This window comes from Anser anser (assembly GCF_964211835.1).
Source record: "Anser anser genome assembly, chromosome: 1".
Classification (NCBI taxonomy): domain Eukaryota; kingdom Metazoa; phylum Chordata; class Aves; order Anseriformes; family Anatidae; genus Anser; species Anser anser.
The window spans coordinates 181,363,920-181,385,250 of record NC_139720.1 but is presented as its reverse complement, the minus strand read 5'-3'; the positions used below and the strand labels follow the sequence as shown (position 1 = coordinate 181,385,250).

The window sequence follows — 21,331 nt, the reverse complement described above, 5'->3', positions numbered from 1 at the left end:
GGATTCTCTGTTTGTGTGCAAAGGAGCAGCTCTACATCAGCTGGTTCTTCTAAAAAGATGCCTTGGGTGATTTCCCCAGACCGCTGCACAAGAGGCTATGGGAGCCAGAGCATTTCCAGCAGGGAGACACAAGGGCTGCTGCATGAAGGAGGGATCACTGGAGTGGTGCTGCGAAAAGTTCACACCATGGAAACCTGTCTGTGAAAGGCACAACCTCTGATCCACTCTGTCCCTTTCCATCCAGCAGATCCATACAAGTCCTGTGGTACTCCTGCGACATGGTCGTCTGAGTCAGCTACCACCAACCTGCCAGTACCTCGTGTTTCCCACTGGCAAAGCTAAGGGTGAGGACCCCATCAAAGACAAGCCCTGGCCCCTCTCACCTTCCCCAAATTACTGGTCACACATGGCAGAAGAGAGCTGACTGGAGAAGGGGAAACTTGGCACTGGGACACGGGCTGCTGCTTTCTGGGCTTGGTGCCATGAGAGCTGATGGGGAGCACTGGGCAGGCACTGAGGGTGAAGGTGGCCTTTGGTGTGGTTAGACTGGGGACAGAAAACAGTGGTGCTGCCCTAACACAGCTCTCAAATATTTTCATGCATACAAAATCAGAGTTATTTCTCTGCTCTGAACAGCTTTGCACTCTCCATGTTAGTTTTCTTGTGTACCTTTACAAAGCAGTGAACTCGTGCTGACGACAAGATCTGTAACCTTGAGCACTGGCACACTGATTTTTCTCTTCTCTGTTTCAGTCTTGCCATTCTCCCTCACAGAAACCCCAAGGCTGTTTGAAACAAAAAATGTAACTGTCTGTAAAATGCAGTATGTGAAGGCAGTGCAAGGGCAACAGGATTTGCTTGTAAATAAAATCCCAACCCAAAAATTCAGTAGATGTTGTATTTTTGTGTAGAGAAGTCCTGCAGAATGTTTGGACAGCTGTTGCTATTAAAACTTTTGCCAAGTAAGTTTAAAAAAGCCACCTTCTGACTGTCATTTTCCCAGCTATATAGGAAAACTTACACATACTTCAATGCCAAACTGAAATCTTCTTGGAGCTACCTTTAGAGTTACTTTCAAAATATTCTAAACCTTTGAGTCACATTTGCAGTCATTTTACTGTACATTTCCTGTTCATTCTTACCCTATATATTTACCTTAAAGTAATACAGATTGTTAATATATTAGTAATGTACAGTCTACATTTCTATTTGTGTATCCATGAATGCTGCTTCAGTCCCCCCCCCCCCCCCTTGGAACTGATATAAAATAAAATATTTCACATATTTGATTTTTTTTTAAGGATATAATATTCAATTATTAATCTCAGAACTACAAAGGAAAATGAAGAATATTTGTTGCCAAAGTGGCCACAGGGTGAACTTCATTCCCTATAACTGAACAACATCAGATAGATTTGGTACATATTCATGGTTAAGAAAGATCTAATCAACAGTATCTTACCAAGGTATGTCCTGATTGTGCAACAGGCAATGCAAACTTAATTCCATTGGAGACCCAGGGATCTTTGCACTGGTAATGGAGGGTGCAGGAAGACATGTCCCCAGGCTTTTTTCCACTGTGTCACTCAAGTCATTCCCTCAGGGAGCAAAGTTTATTCTTACATTTTCCGAATGTTAATAACATTGCTCTTTCTGTTTTCCTTCAGACTCCTCCACCAGTTGCAGTGCCAGAATGTAGGGCAGGGACCCAGTGGGAGGAGGTGAGACTGCAGCTGAGGACATCTGAAAGCATATTGCTTTAACTCTTCTCATGCTGAATAAGATAAGTTATGATAACCTCAGTTTGACTCTAAATTATAATGGTAAAGGCTGCCTGTCTTCATAATGCAAGTTCTTTTCTCTTGGCTCCATCCTGAATATTTATTTCCAGTGAACGCTTTTTTTTTTCCTTTTTTTTTTTTTTTTTTTCTCCCAGATATCCCTATATTCTAACGATTCCTTCCCAGGGAAAATAATACAAAATCTCCAGAAGAAACCCCCAAACACCCCATACTGGAAAAGAATGCCAGACATAGCAAGATTTATTATTATTATTTTTTTCTGTGTTAGAGTTTTGGAGACCATCATTTTGTATTATGTATTTGCTGTTAAAGAGTGTGGAGTACGGGTCAGGTACCACCCAGCCATGCCGGGCCCTTCTCTGGGCTCTGGCAATCAACTCCTATATTTGCTTTGAACAAGTTATTTGCACAGTCTCCCCCAGTTTCACCAGATGTGGAATTGCATTCATAGTGTGTGCTAACTTCTATCGGTCCTCCATGAAGGGGCTGAGATGTTTTGCTCACCCTCCTATGTGGAAAACTGTACGAGCAGGAGGATAAAGGGTTGGAAGGCTTTTCTGAAAGCATATAATCAATGTGGTTTAGATCTGAATCTGGGGAGAAACTTCTTTTGGCAGCAAATCTTCTACTTAATGTATAAATAGCTATTTAGATTGCAAAATACTCTTCATAAGTTATACCCCTGATTTGGCCTGAGTGAGAAATAAAACGTGGTCTTCTGAGTGGAAGAGAATAACATAAAACGTTCCCTTGATGGGGCTGACATGACCTTGGCCCCAGATGGAGTTTTCTGCTTTATGACCCACCAAACTAGCTTACCATGTGGTCAAAATTACACTAAAGATTTCTGCAGTCCTTGTGTGTACAGTAAGACGTTCTTCTTCCAAGGGAAGTAACTCATCCTTTGGAGGTGTTTGTATTACCATCACCATGGCAGCTAGAAAAGATGAAAGTGTGACACCCCCCAACTCCGTCCCTCACCCCACCCCAAAAAAACCTGTTAGTTGGATGGGCAGTCAGATTGTAAAATCATGCAAGGACTGTTAAAGAAAATGACTGTTCTGTGTTAAACAAACCTACCAGAACTCCTAGTGCTGTAGCCTAAAAATAGCAGCCCCAGCGTCACGAGGTGCAATTTTTATAACCCCCTGTTAAGGCAGATATCAGGAATAAGGGATCCTCCCTCTGCCTGAGATGAGGATTCACCATTCTGCTTTCAGGAGATCATGTCTTGCAGCACAGACTGCTTCCAAGCAAGGCCATTTGTAGGAAGCTGGTGGCCTCCTCTCTAGCTTTTGACATGGGTTTGATGAAACTTGGCTATGAACAGCTTTGACACTCATCCTGCCTGAGCTGGGCTGTAAAAACAAGACTTCAAACTGACCAAAAATCTGAGCCCATGGGAGATTTCAGACCTGGAGACAGCATTTTGGATCCTACTCCAGTAGACTTGGTTAAATTCTTTTTTTCTAACTTGGTTTGGAAGAAACTCCTTGGTCTGCCAGGATTATCATGTCATCCCACATGGGCAGTATCTTTGCTGTGCTGCCTAAAGCGGGAGAGCAAACTCACGGAATTCCACAGAAATTGCTTTCAGTAGAAGGGATAAGTCTGTATTTTCCATGGATTAGGACAGAAGCCTGATTATTAGCTAGAAAAGCTACAAATTTCCCACACAAATATTCCATTAAGGCATGGTTTGTCCTTAGATTTGAGCTATGAGTCCCCGTCTAAAATTAAATTAACTCTGTCTCAAAGTGGTGCGTCCCCTCTTGTCCCCAGCTTCCACCATAACTGAGTCTGGCAGAAGCAGTAATGTAAAGACAGTTCTCAAATCCAGTTGCAAACCTCAGGACAGACAAATTTTACCTCTTTCACCATCACGTTTGAGGTAAGAGGATTTGCTTAAATCACTGTGAAATATTGCTTCATCTCATAAATGGAAAGCTGTGTAGAACAGGCTCCTGTATTATTAAGCAGAATAAATATGGCAAGACTCTTCCAGGTCTTCCTCTTTACTTACTTATCAGAGGCTAATAGACAGCTTTCTATTTCCCTTGGTGAATTTAGGGATTAAACAAATAAAGCTCAATACCACGGAGTCAGATGAGGACTCGCTTGTTAAACATTAACAAGCACCCAGCCTTTTCAAGTGTCTGCTCATCGATATCTCTGTGGCAGGCTTCAGGGCTTGCTTTTGCACATTTTTAGCACACTACGTTGAGCAAACACGGCTGTAACTGATTACGAGGATAAGATTCCTCTGGCTTTGTGGGAGCCAACCTTTCTCTCTAGCAAAGGCAGACTGCTGGTTTCATGTCTCACCGTATCTTACAGACTTCCTGGTACTTTGTCTCCATGTGCTTATAGCCCCTGTTCACCTCAGCTGATCATTTGTGCTTTAAAACTCCAAAGTGAAATTTATCTCTCATTTTCTGTTTGCAGACGACAGTTCAGGACAGCTTTTTAATGAAAATGGAGCAAAGGCAGCAAGGAGCCCAGCTAAATCTGAGGTTCATTAGGGAACCCCGTAGAGGGGAAATAGAAGCCCAGCACTCCTGTGGCTGCAGCTGCCTCCAAATCACTAACATTTTCCCATCTGTGTGATGTAAGGAAAAGTGGAAGGAAGAACAGAAAGATCCAAGGAATAGACAAGGCATGGACAAGTGAAGATGGTCACTTGCTCACTCTACTCAATCTGGCCAGTACAAGTCTGCTCCAGGGTGGTGGACACATACATACACATGAATGTGATGGTAAGATCATGAGGACCACTACTCCGTCCACTCTGGTTTAAGGGAAGAGTAAATGCTCAAATATCTGCACCATTTTTGTAGACACAGCTTGTGACAGTACCCATTCTTAAAGACTTTTTGTCCACGATACTTATTCTTCACATACCTTGGTGTCCTTACGCTGTGTAGAAGCTTCAGTCTTCATACACAATCCATAAACAAGACACGGTAAAAAAGGAACAAATTATGTCAGAATAACTGAAAGCTTAATGGGAGCGCAAATGAGGCAAAAGTCGCTATATTTGCATTTATTTTCACTAGTTCTCAGATTTACAGGAGATCCAGCAATATGTAATTTGATAGTAAGCCCAGCTAGTTACAGTATCCAAGGAGAGTGAAAATCCCCTCAAATTGGATGAAACTTGATGCTGCCAGCATACTGCTGAATCCCCTCCAGTGCATTTCCAAATCACATTCCTCCTTTAGTCTGCTGAGTGCTGCCCAAAGAATCAACAGTAAATCAAGCAACCTGCAATACAGTACTTTTTTTATAATGCATCTAGAAATTTCATGGAACTATAGATTTCTTTTTATGAAATTTAATTTGAGTCACTTGGGGAAACATTTCCATATCGAAGGGAACTCCTGGCTTTCATTGTAGTTATCCTTTGCTTTTACTGAATTGCAAATGCTTTGATTTAAAGGGGCATGGCTGAGGTAAAGCCTGCCTGCTAACAAAAGCCGTAGGATCCATTTCCACTTGGCACGATAACATAGGGCAGCTGCTGAGCTGAGCAATCTCACGTCCGCCAGCCACTTGAGGATGGGCACGGTGAACACAGGCTTACAACTAGTGATGGCTTTTCCACCTCTTGGTTTGCTGTGTCATCAGGAGGGCAAGGCAAGAGACTGGACATCATTTCCAGAGTCAGGGACAGAGCTACTGCCAACACCCCTTGTGCACATATATCCAGTGCCAGCTCCAATTTCTGCATTCCCATCTTGGGGTTTCTGTGAACAGGGCTTTTCAAAAGCTTGTGGGTCTGAGTGAAATAATTGGTGGCCCGTTTAAACTGGGCCACACCTTCAAGACAACAAAACTCACTGGAAATGACATTAAAAAAATAAGACTGTTCTGTATGCTTCTCAGATGCCTTGGGCAATTTTGTGAAAAGCTCTGCTCCCATGGCGTTCTGTAACACAATCTGAGGTGCAAATGGGTCACATTTTGCTCTTGGTAAAACAGAGAGAAGAGGCTAGTGCAGCAGCTCATGGCTCATAAACTAATACTAAATGGTCTGTGAAAGGTAGTTAGGAAATGCAGCTGCACTACCAGCAGCCTTCAGATCAGTATGCATAGATGCAACAGAGAACATTAAGAGGGCAAAAAATAAGAAATGGCTGAAAATATCCAGGTTAGAGAATTAAAAGAGAGTACAAAGGAACAAACCAGACTGAGGCTTTTAATTAAGAGCCACCAAAAGAAAATCAGAAAAAAAAACCACCCACTCAGTAGTTAGGCCTGGATATCAATGTAGTCTTCAAAAGAAAAAAAAAAAGAAAAAAGAAAAGAAAGATAGCATTAGCTTAAATTATATATACATAGGTTGTGGTTAAAAGTAACAGAGAAAAGGCATCGCTGTTTGTAAATGCAAAGCAAATAGAATAAAGAAGAGACAGTTGTTAGAAAGCATTTGTGTCTTATTTGAGCAAACAAGTCCACATTTTGCTGTGTCTGTTTTCATGGTGATTGGTCCTGTCCCTGTGCATGGATGTGTATCATATCTCACAGCTGATCTTGTCTCCTCCACAAGTAGGACCAGTTCACAGAGCCACCCTTTCCAGTGACGGCACCTGAGTACTATTATGCCATGCGGAAATTGAGGGACCTGCGGAGAACACACTGCCATGGGCTGGTTTCCCAGCCCCAAGAGGTTGGCATTGAAGCTGCAGACATGACTAAAGCAGAGCCCACAGGAGTATGGGGCAAAGATGAGGAGATCATGGGAGAGCTGTGACAGGGGCTGAACAGGAGAACTGTTTTTCTTCCATTGCACAGAGACCAAACCCACCACACTCAGTTGCTCACTGGTGCATCAGGAGAGCAGGAAAATCAATGCAATCCAGACAGGTTCTTAAAGGAGAAACCACTCTGAATGCCCTGCATCACTCTTTTCTACCTTGAGCTCTAAGAAAGAGGGCATCAAATGGAAATATGTTCAAAAGAGAAAGGCTAAAGTAATACAGACATCTCCTTCAGTGGGTTTAGCTGGCATTGCAACAATGTCATGAGCAAGAAAAGAGTTGCCTCTGGCCTTTTCTCTCCCTCTTATCACTTACAGTCATCCACTCAATTAAGTTCCCAATGCCATGCTTTCTAGTTTCCCATCATCTTCCCACACTCCCAGCATCTTTAATGTCACCCATTTATTTTCATGCTTTCTAGTGGTTTGGTGCAACTGCCTACTTGGATGGCCTTATCCCGAGAAACAGGTAAGATGCCCTCATGACCATCCTAGAAACAGTTTGTCTGTCATCGATGACAAATGTCCCACCGCCCAGGAACACTGAGCCCAGAAAACATCTTGAGATCCCTTCCAGTGCTGCATATCCCGGTTTTCATGAAATAATGGCATGTGTCCACAGACCTGAAAGTATGTCCAACTACCTATATGGGTTTTTTATTTCCAAGAAAGGCCTGAATATTTTTATTCTACGCACTGTTTGCATTTCCAATAGTTTATTATTGCTTTTAAAGAATCTAGTTAAAAAGGAGAAATATGGTTCCTATGAAGCAGATACGGAATTGCCAGTACAACCTCAGTTTGGAATAGTTTTGGAAATCTGGAATTATTTGCTAAGTAAAAGGGTTTTGCTGTTATATGATACATTAAATATTCCCCTAAGAAATCCTTTAATCAAGGAAATGTTTTGTTTCAGGGTGGAATTGGACTGTGGGCTAAATCATCATTCATGTTAACTAGAGTTTAAAGTGTCAGAGGTCTGAAACACATAGGGCATCATTTACAACTGGTAAAGATAGCATATAGCTTGCTCTAGGTCATAAATTATCTGTCTGCCCACCTACCATCTGCACATTTATTGCTTGCATGCAATTTAAGTGTTTTTTTTTCTTTTTTAAAATATTTCAGCTTAAATAAAATTAGCAATGGGCAAGAAGAGATGAATTTGAATTGGCTGTTCAATTCCAAACCTTAACAAGAATTTAAAAGGGCTTTGGAAATGACTTGATACAGCCTTGTTTCTCAGTCTCATACAGAATGCTGTGTTTTCTCACTGGGGCGGGAACCACAGGTCATCCTCAAATGACGGAAACCACTTAGCTAATTTGGTGCCTTTCTGACAGTACTTACACCATCAGCAGAGCAGGTGATTGAGAACTGCCTCAGTGTTGAACACGTTAATTAATGCAACCGTAGGCTCCTGGGCCCTGACAAAGGAGATGGTTCCTTCTGCAAGTCACTGCTGAAGTCCCTGGGAAGCCGGAGGTATAAGGAGGTCAGGATCAAACCCTGAACTCCACAGCAGTTTATCTCACAGGAAACCTGCTTCTAAGCTGTAGGAGACCAAGCCTGAGGCTATTTATTTCCAGTGCTTTCCCTTCCCCAGAGTAAGTGGTTTCTGCATGTTTGTTTCTGACTGTTTTGGAAGCACAGTGATACCAAGTGCAGCAGTTCCCTCAGCCACTTTTAATTGTTTTGTAGCATGAGTGCTACAGCTCACAGTGCCCTCTCAGATTTTTGTATTGCAGTAAAATCCACACTTGGGTGACTCCAGAGAAGTCCTGCGTGTCCTCCCAGTGTGCAGCAATGTCATGGCTGCAATGGAGGCAGCTCTCCCAGTGCTCAAAGACCTGACCAGAACAAGGTGCCAGGCAACATTTCTCTCAGGCTGACACTACTGCCTTCCCCCAAACCAGTTTTTAGGCAGCTGTACCTCTGCCTGTGCTTTCTGTGTGCAAAAACCTGCACGCACATTTTAGGTTAAACCCATAGCTGGATTGCAGATGATTCGTGAGGTGGCTGCTTCACTGTGGGAAGGCTGGTCAGTGGCTCAGGGCTTCCCCTCACAGCATGTGAATCATCCTCTCACAGCAGGATCCCAGTTGGAAGGGATCTCAGGAAATCCTCAAAGCACGGTCAGCACAGAGTTTAGACCAGAAACGACACGATACGATTCTTCTGCCAGTCATGGCGGGAGCAAATCCCTCTTGGTGCCTCCTGCCAAGGAGGTGTGTGGGTGCCTGTGAGAAAGAAGAGGAGGGAAGGAGATATGGTCTGTTTTAGGAACCGAGATAAGAAACTCTACCGGCAGTTGAGCCCAAAAGGCTGTAGGGAAGGAGGGAAGGGAACAGAGAAATTCATCTTGGGCGTTTGAGATAAGAGTCATGGTTTCAGAAAACATTTTTTTTTTTTTTAATTTATTCTTCAGAACCTTGAGGACTAGGAGCAAATTATGATACATGGCCTAACTCCTCTGATCTTTTATGTCATACAGGCATTTGCACTTAGGGCAAGTGACTGAAGAAAAGCTATGCTGCTGCTTGTGCTGCCTCTGCCCAGGATAGGGACAAATGGAAATCACACCAGGTACAAGAAAAAGGAGGAGTCAGCTCACGCTTTATCAATTCTACATAATGCAAACTGGTCTTGAGGGAAAACTCTCCCTGTCGTGAGACAGATTAAACCTGTCTAAGGATAAAATGTATCTTTAGCCACTATCCAAAAAAGAATGCATCTTTTTCATGGACACCTTTCTTCAATCAGAAATTGCTGACTGTTTGGTTCAACCTCCACTGACATTAATTTCTTACTCTACTCAGGCCTGATCTGCCAGGATGCCATCTTCATGTTCTCAGGATAATCACAAATTACAAAGATATTTGTTTTAGATGTCCTCAGCACTCACAGAAATACAACTTGCCACTTGTACCTGTCCAGATCCAGTTTAGGGACATCACTAAAATAATTGCACCCCCCTTTAAGATACTCTTTCATGCAACAGTATGAGCATATAATATCTTCAAGGTTTGGTTTCCAATGCAGTTATCATAATGATTTGTGATTAGTAGTGCCCCAGTTTGATGTCCCTGTGCTTTTTTGAGTCAGACAGTAAAGATGAGGAACTGACACCAGAGGTTCACCTCATCGCCTTACTAACTCCCATTTAGTCCCATTTCAGTGGGAGTTGTGTGTGTCTAAGGACTTTGTCCAAGGACATTCAAGGTCAGGTCTTCAAAGCTCTCTGACACATGCAGAGCTCCTTGGGATGCTCAAATGTTTCTACACTGGTGAAGAACCTCTAAGAGATGCAAAGTGGGATGGGGCTTGGGTATCTCTAGGAATCCCCTCTGCCTCCTGCATCCCTATAAAGTCTGCTGTAGGGCAGACTGGAAGCAGCAAAGTTCCTTGAACTACACCCACTCCCATCAATTCTATAACAAGAAGTCCCTTTTTCCTTCCTGTTGTTTACAACCCCATGTGGTTGGTTGTGGTAATTCTCCCCTTTGGTTAGGTGGGTGACTGGCAGTACATGCAAAAGATGATACTTATTCAAAATGCAGAAACTTTTGTTTCAGAGGAAGAAAAATCCACTGTTGATGTCACAAACTTTACCCCAGCAAAGTGAGTTGCTGGTAATTTTTGTCCATCTTCATAATTGTAGGCATTGTGCCACCAGCAAAGAACTATCTGTTCTGCACAATTAAGTTCTTTACTTTATAGAGACTGACAAGGAGCTTTGTGAACTGCCAGAATAATAACTCCTGGGAGAATCAAAACAGGGACATGGAAACACTTGTACAGCTTTTGAGAAGCCTCTTGCTGTGAGTTACTTTTGGGTGGATGAATGGGTAAATAAATCAATAGACACATAAACAACAACAGACAGAGAAGATACACAGTTCGCTGAAGTTTATAGTTCTTTGGAAAGGTAAATCTTGCATAGCAGCTCTGGGTTTGCACACAGCAGCATACTGCATTGTTATTTCCTACACCTGGTGGCAGGCATATCAATCCTGAAAACAGCAGAGCCTGATAGCATGCAATGGAGCCACAAACTCAGAGTTTGCTGTACTACCAGCACAGGAGCTTCCACAGACCTGTAAAGGTCTAACTGCAAGGCAACAGCCTCCCAAGGGATGGCAAGTTTTGCAAAAGGCGAAATCAGATCCTGTGATCCTCCTATCGTTGTATCATGCTGTAATTTCTAATGTTCGTTCTACCTGAAACATGTTTGCCAAATAGATAAAAGTTATCCACATCGGTTTACATAAAATAGACCAGCTACAAAGGATCCAGTAATGCTACAAGGTCACTCAGAAAGCTTTTTACTTAGCCAGAAAGAAAACCTTGATTTCTTGGTCTGCATTTACATTGACCAGTAGGGTGGTGTGTGGTATAATCTGGGATCGTATTCCACTGAAAGTGCAGATGAGACACTTTTGCAGAATACGCCAGGGGTTCTGTCCAGCTCCCATGCCCTCTGGGGACACCAGACCCTGGAGGGGGCAGGTGGCACATGCCTGTGTCTCATTTCAGCACGGCATGGGAGCACACACCTCAGAAATGCTCCTGGGTATCACCAGCGCAGGCATAGTTTAAAATCCTTTCCAACATGGTTCTTCCTCTTGTTTCTGTCATAAGCAACATCCCAAAGAGGACAGGAGTACATTTTTTTTCTGGTTCGATTTTCTATTAAACAAAAGAAACGCTGTGGTGCTTGTCCTATTCCTACAGCTACAGATCCATGGGTTAATACATAACCAGTATATTCCTGAAGCATTTAAGTTGCTATTTCCCCTCACTTTGCCAAGGTAATGAGGTGTTTGATGAAGGGAGTTCAGCTGCAGACCTGCAAATGTACATTCTGTAGGCTAGAGAGAAACCACAACAGGCTCTTACGTTTAATATTCTGATAAATTGGGCACTTCTGCACCTTACATCAGGCAGTGACACAATGCAGCCTTGTTAATCCAAATAGAAACTGCTCCTTCAGTAATGGAGTCTAGGTCTGTTTCAGCAAAATTAGATTTGCATCACTAATTCAAAACACCATAAAAATCCAAAGGATGCTCTGGAAGTAGAGGTTATCCGCTCATCTGTTCAGATAAGTGAAGCATAAAGCCCCAACCATGCGAGGAGGTAATGGAACAAGTTGATGTCAACATACAACATTGGTTAGTTAGATTAAAAGAGCATATCTGGTGATGATTGTCTTCTGAGAAACACATCAAGAAGTGTATTAAAACAGCTCAGAATCACTGATGGGTTTTGTTATCTACTGCCCAGTTTCATATTGCTGATAACTCCAAGGCCATCCTTCTTTTTCAAGACTTTGAACAATGTAATTAAGGTTTCTTGGAAATAAATCAATACATGATACCACCTCTGAATAACGTGCTCGCCAGGCAATCTGCCTTCCTTATTGAGATACGGCTGGGAGTCACTGGTGTCAGAGTTTAAGCTCTCACCTTTTTGCTTGTGTGTTTATTTTGTCAGGGAGGTTTTCTGGGGGCAGTTAAAGCCTCAGCCCTTTCTTTCCCAAGCCACAGCTGCTACACTGCAGCACGCAGGCACTCCACGCCAGAGGACAATCGTGATCGACTCTGGTTTCATTAACCCTCTCTGCGAATCCGTGTTGAAGGCGGATGGTGGCTGATTGACTGCAGTTTTCAGCTGTCATCTGCAAGAACAGTTCATCATGCTTTGCCTTTCATTCATCCTCTGCTCCTCGGTACTATACACAGAAAATGAGAAAGCAATAGACTCTAAACAGCATTACTCAGTGGGGAGGAGAAAGGTGCTCTGTGGGGTACTGTCCTAAAAAAACTGTGCCTCTGCTTTTAGCTGCCCCTGGTATCACCACTCTTTCAGGCACCAGGATAGGAAGTCATTTTAGTAAAAAAATTATTTACCTTTTTTAAACATGATTAATTCAGAACCTGGCAAAGCTTAGGTAAATTCTCTGGAGGCTTGAAACTGTTTAGTCTGAATTTTAAGGGAAACGAAATTGCACTTTTGAGTGGTTAGGTCATAGGTAAGCCCTAAGACTCTTTTGTTTTGAAATGAAGCTGAAATAGGAGGATTTACTAAAGCCTCTGAAGTTTGGAGGTTGTGTTAAAAAACAAAGAAATAAACAAAAACCAACCAAACAAAACAACTGCCGAGGCCTTGATACAGAGCTAATTCATCTCTCTATGATGTCTGACCTTTTCTTCTGCAGTGAGGGACAGAAAGGACCAAAAACGTGTTTTCCCTTTGAAGTTTCCTTGGGAAGAGCCCCCAGTAAAGACCATCCACCAGAGAGAGGTGGTGTCATTGTGCCACATGTGCAGGCACAGCCCAGCTCCAAGCCAGCTTCATCCAATGCAGGCACTGGGACACAACAGAGGAAAACCAGGGTAAGCAAGACTGCACGGTAATCGCTGATAGACAGAGGTTATCTGTAATCTCTTTTGGTCACATCCAACAGAGTGCTGCAGAGAATCAGATTCCTGTCCTTTGTGCAACCATCTAACAGGGCTAAAGCATCTAAATATTTAGGATTAATCAGTCTTTCTTCTCATATGGATGGTCCTAAGATGCTCTCCAAAGAAGCAAGTGTTAAGGAATTTTGGTGCAATTTATTGGGTGGAGATGCACTAGGTTCCTAATGCTGTCTCTGTCCATACCCTTGGATTAACCTTATCTCTGACATCCAGATAAGTTGCTTGAATTTGGTGTGACATTTAAGAGCACAGTGGCTTACACTCTCTACAATGGCTGTGGTGAGAGAGACACCTCCAGATGACATTCTCCTTTGTCATCTCCCACCACTGATCATGGCAAGGGCTGCATGCCACTTCACCCTCCCACTGCAGAGTAAGGCTTGGATGGAGAAATATGCACCTGCATCTCTCCTTGTCCTCATCTTTTTCATGAAAAGAGATGCAGCACATATGTACTGCAGTAGATAGAAGTACCTAAAGTAGACAGAAGAGCCTAAGTCAGGTTTCAAATCCCTGACTGTGAAAGATGCTATGTGCTCTTGCTGCAATAGCACCTAACAGAGAATGTAAGAGACCAACACAGAGGTCTCTCACCCGCCTGAGAAATGCATCTCCCCTCCTGTGGCAAAGGATATTTGAAAAGTTGGTGAGCATGAACTGGAATTTTCTATTGAAATACAGCATGAAAGCCTTTCTTTAAGAAGCTAAATGGATAAAAACAGTGCATGAAATTGAAGTTGATAATTAGCAAGTCAGTCCCAGTGAGGAGATCACAACTGCTTTGACCTTAGGGCTTTGTGCAAGGGCTGAGAGGAGAAGCACATCTCTGCAGCTCTGCAGCACAGCAGAGCCCACAAGGTTTTACCTGAGGAAATGGCAATGCAGTGAGTTAAGCCTCAGAAAATAAATAAAATAAAATATAATAAATTGCAGATCAAAGGTAATGTAAAGAAGAGATTGGTCCTAATCTGCCTGCCAGAAAATTAACCTGAAGAGCTAATTCTTCCAGAGCTGCTCACAGTCTTGTCAGCAGTCCCAGTGTGCCACCCATCTGTCTGTAATAGATGGGGTGTGGTTTTCCAAGTCCTTCTTGGCTGGAAAGATAGTACGGACCTTCCTTTCACTTCCTAAATTTCACAGCCACACAATCACAGACACTTTTCAGGCCACTACTGGTATTTAATACTTCTCTTAGTAGTTATTGCTTCCCCCTGCATGTCACTGCAATGCTGTGGCCCTGGCCCACAGCCACTGCAGACAGTGGATAGCCTTCCAGGGGACTTTTGCTCTGTCTTCTGGTGAGGGACAGGAACCCTGTATGAAGAAAGATCTTTGCAGCACAATTAAAAGATTCACAGGGTTTAGGATCCAGAACAGCTATCAGACCCCATAGTCTGTCCACCTCTGCACTGCATACACCAGATCACCCATTTACTCTGGCTCCGGGGGCAGGGACCTTCACTTCTCTCAGCACTTCTCTCCAACCTTGTGTCACAGCTAGATAGAAGCACCTTTCACTATCTGGGCATTTTCCCTCCATGCAATTGCACACTCTAATACACTAATTTCCTGGTCCTTTCTTTGCTAAACTAACTAAACGTGAGCTCTTACAGACTTTCATTTGCAGGCCATTTTCTCCAGCCCTTGAGTCACCTTTTATTGCTTTATCATCTCCTCCCTTATGACATCTACTCTGAAATCGTGACTACCGGCACTAGATATGCTTTCACAGTGGGAAATCATGTCCCTTACTCATCACCCACCATAGAAGCTAGAATTATGTTTTATGTTTTTAGCTCTCCTTACCACGTACTGGGCAATTGGAGCTCATCAAAGCTTCCAAGAGACAGTCCTCCACCTCTTAGCTGGGGCCTGTGTTCCTTGTGGCTAGACTTCGACAAGTTTTGCTCTTGACTTCTAGTCTAATGATTTTTGTTTTGGGAAGCCTGGTGTACTAGGAAACCAGATCTGTGTAGATAAACCTTCTGTGATTCACCTTTACACCAAACTTTGTGCTTGCCGTTAATTTCATCTACAGTGATTTCATAGCTATTTCTGGCCTGATCTCAGAAGTCTTTCTTCAGGGTGTAAAGCCTGAAAACATCCTTCATCTCTTTCTTCTATCAGGTTATTTGGGAACCACTAACACAACTTACATTCACACACTAAACTGGTAGCAAAGACTTTAGGAAGGTTTTGTGATGAGATATCATTAGGTCAAACAGACAAGGTGGATATTTCTTTCCTGCAGGGTATGATGGGTGAGCAAGAGAAAAAGAGAAGGGCAACAGCCTGAAGAGACAGCCAAGCCCAGAGCTGCTAGCGTGCCTCAGTTGTACTGTAATCTGCACTCCCACCCTTGTACTGCAATGAATAAGGGAGGCAGGGACACTTAAAATAACTTTCACTGCAGTCACGGTTAAGATACGTACTTGTAGAATCACTCCAAAGCTATGATTTACTGTTACACAGTCAGGTCACACTTGGTAAGCAGGATATAAAATTATGCACAATTCAAAGGTGGGGCAAAGGTGACCAGCTCTCACAAGGTGGTGCTGGTAGGGAACGTGTGTGCAAAGGGGTGAATTTGAGTCATGTGAAGAAAACTGAGGTTAGTGACACCACATTTGATTGAATAAACAAGTCTAATGTGCTCTAAGGCAGCCTGGTCATACTACACTCTAAAATTTCACTGATATCCTTTATAATGTCATACTTTTTTTTTTTTGGACATACCTTTCCAATATCTTTAAGATCACTTTTGCCTTTTTCATGACCAGTCACCTGGTCTTTTTCTCAGCCATTCACTTCAGAAAAGCTCTAAGCTGATGTCTGAAACCCTTGTTATTAGATCCTAAGTATTCTTGAATTACATTCCATTTCATTAAGATATTCTGAGTCCTCTCTGTATTGGCAAAATTATTTAAATCACCAGCCAAATCAGAGAGAGTTTCTTCCTTATAATGCCTCTATTTTCAATATTAGCTCCATTTTCATCTTATCTTTAGCCAGTTCTGTATAACTTTTCTTCTGCTAATCCCCTTCTCCAGCTCAACTAATAATCGCCCATGCAGCCCTCTCTCAAATACTCCACTAAGTTTAGATAGGTATAATTTACTTAATTTCCTTTGTCTCAGATAATGAATTATCCTATGAAGTAAAGGTCAGTTTAGTCTGGTAAGATGCATTTCTATCATTTACATGTTATCCACGTCCTTTTATTGCATTCTAAGACCTGAGGTGTATCAAGATCAAATTAACAAGCCTATGGCTTCCCATATCACGTTTTTCACATTTCTAAAACATAGGTATTACCTTTGCTATTCACCATTTCTGTAACATCATCTCTAACTCAAGAATTTTATTGAAAAACTTTACTACCAATTCTGGTGTCATTTGTGAGTTCTTTTAAAGTCCTGTGTTATCTGTTCATCATTTCATAAGCACCTGAGCTCCATGTAGACGCTCATTGTCATTAACCATTGCCTTTCTCCCTAAGTTCTTGAAAACAGAGGCAACATATTCACTTAGGTTTTGGAAAGAAAGTTATTTTAATATCTCTAATGTCCACCCCAGAATGCTCAACTTCAACATACCCAGTGAACCTTTCATCCTTTTCTAACAATCTTTGAAGCTTGTAGTTCACCTGGAGCTTAGCAAAATCTCATTTTTACTTCTACATCTTTTAAGAGAGTTTCCTTGTTTCCATTTTTCCATTTTTCTTTCTTTGTTCCCTGCTTCTTCTTAGGATTTTTTACCTCTGCATTATTCATACTTTTATGTTTGTAGTCCCATTCTACTCGTTTTTCTCTCTTCTTTCTTGAAATAGAAGTCTAAGATACTTTCCATAGCTTTGGTTAAAATTCACCCCCAAACACTTTCAAATCCTGAGATCAGCTGTCTTTGCTAATTATTTCCTACAATTCGTCAAAGTTTCCTCTTTTGATTTTTTTTTTTTAAATCTTACTTATTAGCTTACCTTTGCCTACTCCGCCTTTTAATTGAAATGTATCTGACTTGTAATCCATCACTCAGATATTTGCCATGACCAGCTGTTTTATAATAACCCAAGACCCTGTACAACAGCTCCATTCCTGCTTTCTTCTCTGTCTTCCTCCTCTTCTCTTTTACTCCCCCATAGAAATACCATCTCACTGGAGGCATCTGATTTCAGCAGCAGAGATTCCCTACCCACTTAATGGGTGCTCTGAACCACCCCCTCAAAATCCTTTGTCCTAAGCTAAGCACGTATACTGATACTCAGCTCCAGGAACAGGTTATTTAGGTGCCTATAATATGCACACATACATAGGAGCTGAGTGCTAGAGCTCCTGCTGTCATCAGTGTAACAGTTCCTCTTGCTCATTAAAACAGTTGGTGGAGCCTGTGGAGCTGTTTGGACGCCAGGTGTAGGTGCCTTGTGTAAATCACCTGAACGTTTCTGAGCTCTGAATTAAGAATCTTGAGTTCAGAAGATGTTATAATTCCTCACTGGATAGAAACAAGTCAAATAGAAAGTTTGCTAAATCATGTAGAGCAGGGATTTCAAGTACAAAGGATAATAATTTCCAGCAAAAATACACATATATTTACTTGCCAAGCAATCTGGTTTCATAGAATCATTGAATCACTGAAGGTTCGTATTGGAAGGTATCTTTAAAGGTCATCTAGCCTACCCATCTGCCACGGACAGGGACATCTCTCACTAGATCATGAACAAAATATCACCTGGTTCTTTGCCTCCCCTGTCCTGAGTCTAAGGCAAGAGGTTTATCAGGAGGGGAGTTCTGGGTGAACCCATTAGCAGAGTATCAGCAGCACGTTACTAGCTAGGAATGAAAAATTGACTGAAAATCACAACAGTATAAAAGGATGTGCTGGCCTGTATGGGATCAGCTGTGTGTTGACATTTTAGAAGACATATGGAAAGATCATCTGAGACCTAATGATGCACTTTCATGCAAGCCCTAGGCGTGTTGGCCTCACTCCATGGTAGGACATTTTGTGCTGCATTCAAGTAATACTACAGCATGTAGCTGATCTTACGTTGACTCCAGCCAGCTCTGATATGATGTTCTCAGTCTACACAAGGGCAAGAGGTCCCTTCACATAGCCTAACACAGAAAAAGCATAGGGTTAAGGCAGGTGACTTTTTTCCCCACTCCCTCACAAACTTTCGTCATTGAATTTAGCCAAAGATTGATTCTGTTTGATAAAGCTGACAAGCGAGATGAGTGTTAAAAAAGTTTTCTCTTGTGGTAGAGATTGTACAAAATTAGAGGTTAGGCCAATTCATGAGGCTGAGCATCCTTCTTGCCTGGAGATTTAGGGCTGTCATAGTTCAGCCAAGGTAGAAAAGAGCTCAAACATCCTCAACGGCCCTAAAGTGGAATTCCTCTGGTCTGCACAGAAAGAGGGAAAAGGAGGCTGAAGAACAGGTGGCTCAAAACAGCTTGTTCCCTGAAACAGATCTAGGTTGTGCCTAGAAAGTGGTCTTTTCTGCTTAAGAAACTTTCTTTCACTCACCTTCAGCTTTTGTTGTTGTTGTTGTTGTTTTTTTCTGGTAAGAAGAGCTTTAAACTAAGAAATGATGGAGCAAGTCTGGAAGTGTTTTTCCTATATGCAATTATGAGCAGACTGCAAGAAGAAAGCAAGGCAAAGGAAGATGCATCAATGGAAAAAAACAATGTCAGTGGTAGGAAGAATACCCAGCCAAGAGATGAAGAGTACAAGTATTTATGACAACGGTGGGTAAGGCACTTAGTGAAATGAATCTGCTGAATCCTGCTAGGGAGCTGGGCGTGGTGATGAGACATTCTTTTGTAAGAAGGGACTAGGAGACCTTGGCTTGTTCAATAACAAGTCTTGAAAGGTTACATATCTGATGTATATGCATTTCAAGCCGGGGGGGGGGGGGGGGGGTGGCAAAAATGGTGGGGGGGAAAGGGGGAGGAGGGAGGGAGGAAAGGAAGAACTACAATAGAGAATCCTGGCATAATAACAAGTAGGTCAATAAAATGCAGGCTGGAAATTAAAGAGACGTCCTTGCTTATTAAAGCTGTGAGGTCTCCAGATGAGAATGGTAAACTCCAGAAAAGCCTATTGACTCTGCAAAACAGAACCTGACCAGCTTAGGAAAGGTAATGTAGGATGTGATGACTCATCTTTGACAACTATTAATTTATACTAGGGTGCATTTTAAGCCCTCTCACCTGTCCCTACGTGGGCAGCATGGAGGTGGAATGAAACTTTTTTCTCATGCTTGCTTTGTACAGGAATGCAGCACAGAGTCTGGCCAGGATGGCAACTAGCAGTGCTGCTGGCACCTTCCCTCTCACTGACAGAGCAAAAAAAAATCATGAACAGCATCACTGACAACACATCAGGCCATGGACCAATGTTTATTTGCTTTTTCCATTTGCAGTACTCAATAAGGAATGTTAATGGAAAGTTGTTTAAGCTCAACAGGCAAAAGCTAAACTCATGAATAAGAGGTCTTGGAACATTTTTATTTGAAATTTCCTTCTTGTTCCTCTCACCCCCTCCACCCCTCCCCTTCTTTCCTATTAAACTGAAGTCAATTTCCCTAATAAAGTTCAAGGCTTTTAAATCCAGACTAATGTTCATGATTGCTATCTTTCCCTGAATAAACAAAATATTTTATACCTCCTGCTGGAGGTACAGACTTCTCTTATTTGCAGGGGAGAGTAGTAGCAACATTTTAAACACTGCTTCATGCACAAAGGCAGATGAAAGTTGAAAACTGTGAGAACTGGGCTGCTCGATCCTCATTCTTTACCAGGAACCAGGGTGATAATGAAACCTGACATATCGTGCTGCCGTCCTTGATCAGCTTCTGATTGCAGGGCTGCACAAAGAGGAACCCAACAAAGGGGAAACAGGACCTGTCCATAAACCCAGGGACTGATCACGCAAAACCTCAGGCATGTAAAGTGCCTGCAACACCTGTGAGAACTCATGTACCTCGTAGGGACTTTCTACAGGATCAGACCCTAAGTGCTACTACCAGTAAGAGATATCTCAGACAGATAACTGGGAGCCCTGGGCAATGCAGTGAAATTTTCCCATGGGTAGCAATGGGAACGTGACTCTGACAGATGAAATATCCACACACTGCTGCTAAGAAAGACTGCTGTTTCTCATCAGGCATTGCCCTGACACCAAATGTTACCCTAAGGGTGAACCCCATATTCATGAGACACTGGAAAATGTCCTTCTTCCTTCTCTGTTCTTAGGCACCATGTACCCAAGGAAGAGTGCAAGTCCTAGAGGGAGAGGATATTACCCTGGGTTGCAATTTATGGATGACTTAGCTAAAGCAAAAGTTTCCCTTGGACCCACAGCAGCCCAAGCTTGCTCCCTTCCTAATACCAAAGCCTACAGCCCCTTGAAGAACACAGGAAACTCTGAGAGAGCCACAGCTCCTCATTGAAATGTCTCCTTTGGCCTATTAAATCAAACCAAAACAGAGCAAAAGAAACTCACACTGAAATGCAGGAGTTTAATGTGCCTTTCTAGCCACACATGTTTCCAATGTATTTTATAACAGCCACAACAAAACGCAATTACTTGGTGTAGGCAGGCATGCTTCTGGACAGTTCAATAAAAGCCCAGACTTGACGGGGCTGCACAGAGCAAGGCTGAAGCCAGGACCTCCCTCCCCTTCCCATTTCCACGGTCACTCACCACATGTTGTTACTGAGATGGAACCAGACAAAGAAGGCAAGGCTCAGAGGCGATGGAGTGGAGACCATCTAGATGCTCACTTTCCCATCTGGTGCCCTCACGGCAGCACAGACTGGACTTCAGTCCCTTGGGCATCAGGAATTGCTCTGACATAACCTCACTTTGATTTTCCAGTAAACCAAGACCATGGGTCTGTACAGGTCTTGACCGCTGCAGTTAGAGCAATGTTTTGTCCAGAGGACTGGAAGAAATGATGGGTTTGAGAAGAAGTTCAGGTAGTGCCTGTGAAATCTCCTACATGCAGATGAAGAAAGGAAAGGATTTCCCTTTTTCCTTCCCCCACGTGTTGTTATCAAATCCTGTTTTCTAGAAAAATCAGAAGCTACCCCAGATCGTGCTGACTCTCCAAGTGCTCATGAGTACTGAGAAGTGATGATGTGTGATCATGAATAACAACCCATTTACAGCTCTCATAAAAACCCAACCCTTCAATGATCCGAAGATCAAAAGCCCCTGTGCCACAGCTAAAAGTTGTATTCAGACAATATCCATGTAGGCAGTCATTTATACTGGTTTCC

General features: G+C 42.6%; 1 long non-coding RNA gene across 8 annotated transcripts in view; it reads left to right on the top strand.

The window, feature by feature from the left end:
* LOC310904454 overlaps positions 1-20,111 on the top strand; it is a 42,780-nt gene extending 22,669 nt beyond the window's left edge. Inside the window, exons 3-6 of one of the 8 annotated variants that reach the window (XR_014588359.1) lie at positions 24-3,693; positions 4,248-12,959; positions 18,618-18,793; positions 19,322-20,111. This is a non-coding gene — a long non-coding RNA (uncharacterized lncRNA). Of the gene's footprint in view, positions 1-23; positions 12,960-18,617; positions 18,794-19,321 lie in introns of all 8 variants that reach the window. The other 7 variants (XR_014588360.1, XR_014588361.1, XR_014588355.1 and 4 more) reach the window with 7 other exon arrangements.
* The last annotated feature ends 1,220 nt before the right edge of the window (positions 20,112-21,331 follow it).